Here is a 1,813-nt window from a genome sequence, read left to right on the forward strand (position 1 = left end):
AAAAGGCATCTATATATGATGGTATAGCCTGACAGTGTCACATTTGTCTGTCAAACTTAATTTTACTATGCAAGGATTAACCTGGAGGTCCCAAGGGCATTAGACTGAAGGACCTGAGGAAGGGTCCCTGCTCTGCTGGCAATTTCCCTTGAAGGAGGGAGGAGCAGTGGTCTGAATTCCCCAGTATTCAGCCCAGTGTCTGTTCTCCTTTATTGAATCCCAGGCTGCTCTGAGAAAAGGGTCTCCCTGGGGATGGTAAGGGCTATTATGTACCCATAGCATATGCCTACTGACTCATTAGGCCCCTTGCTAAATTTTTAACATCCTTGTTTCTCAGACTGTACATGATGGGATTGATCATGAGGCTGACAATTGTGTCATGGTGTCACAGAACATCTTGTTAAGGGCAGCAGCCTGGGTTGCTGTGAGAATGGCATACATTGTTCACAATGTTCCTTAGTACAGAGTGACCACTATAAGGTGGGAATAGTAAATGAAGAAGGTCCATTCCTTATTTGCAGCTGACAGAATTATGACAGTAGCAAAAATGTGGATATTTCAGGCTATAGTGAACAGATAGGACACCATGGTGACAAAAGAAATCAGGAGGAAGGTCATTTTCTCTGCTGTCTCAGGCTCAGACTAGCCCAGCTTCAGCATGGGAGTCAGGTCAGTGATAATGTGGTCAATCTCATAGACTGCACATAATGGCGGTGGAAAGTCATTGTGACAGTGACCACAGGTTTAGGAACACCCAGCCAAGACCCACCTGAAAGTAGGATACATGTGTGGAGGTTCATAAAGAATGGGTACCAGCAGATAACAAGGTAGTGGTCATAGGACATGGCTTCCAGCAGAAAGCACTTAACTACCACTATGGAACTAAAAAAGTAAAACTGGGCCATATAACCTGCAAAAGAAATCACCTCAGAACCTGAGAGAAGAGTCTTTAGCATCCCAGGGACAATGGAATTAGTGTACCAGATCTCAGGAAGGGAGAAATTGAACAGAAAGAAGAGACTTGATTGTAAGGGTATGAAAATGTTCCCCAGCAAAGTCACTACGTAGATTCCCAAGATATCCCAAAAGGAGAAAACTGTAACCACAGAGACTCCCAAATCCCAGGAGGATAAATTCTTTGATCATGGTCAGATTACTCATATCTGTGAGGGTCACTTGTTAGACCTGAGAAAAAGAGAGAATTAAAGCCAATTAGAGAAAGAGCCATGCTACTGGAGGTGAGCCATAGCACCAGAAATACATTATAGTATAAAATTCAAAGGCCCTGTCTTTTCCCTTCTGGATCAAAATTTCTGTTTTGTTCTACTAGGTGTATTTACCTATAGTTATAGTGGAATCAGAAACTATGCCCTGGAGAGTGAATAGAGAGAGCATTTTCTCTGTTCTTTTCTACTCTTTTCCTTGACATAACTGGTGATGAATCTACCTTTGGGAGTATCAAAGTGAGAGGTAAATACATGGGGACATGGCTAGGAAGTTTCTCTAAATTCCTGAAACTCCGCTTTTAAGACTCAATAGAAATGTGAGTCCAAATCCTAAAATAACATTAGAGTTCAGATCAGCGTATCTCCCCTTAAAACCCTAAATTCGGGTGGGTTTCACCAGGAGCATAATTGGAGGGAGGAGGGGAATTCAGAGCTATTAATCTTGAAGTACCTGTAAGAAAAAGAAAGAGTTTCTGCCAGGCTCTGGAGACATGCAGCGGATTGCTTCCATGGCATCAAATTCCTATGGAAATTTGGGGGGAAATGTATGTAAAGTTATTCACTTGAAATGTTAGAGAAAAATAATG

General features: G+C 42.1%; 1 pseudogene across 1 annotated transcript; it reads right to left on the minus strand.

The window, feature by feature from the left end:
• Positions 1-286: 286 nt before the first annotated feature.
• On the minus strand, positions 287-1,161 carry LOC308511805 (olfactory receptor 11L1-like; annotated as a pseudogene). The gene has a single exon. The product of its transcript is annotated as an olfactory receptor 11L1-like (transcript).
• Positions 1,162-1,813: the final 652 nt, after the last annotated feature.

This window comes from Myotis nattereri (genome assembly GCF_964212035.1).
Source record: "Myotis nattereri genome assembly, chromosome: X".
Taxonomy (NCBI): domain Eukaryota; kingdom Metazoa; phylum Chordata; class Mammalia; order Chiroptera; family Vespertilionidae; genus Myotis; species Myotis nattereri.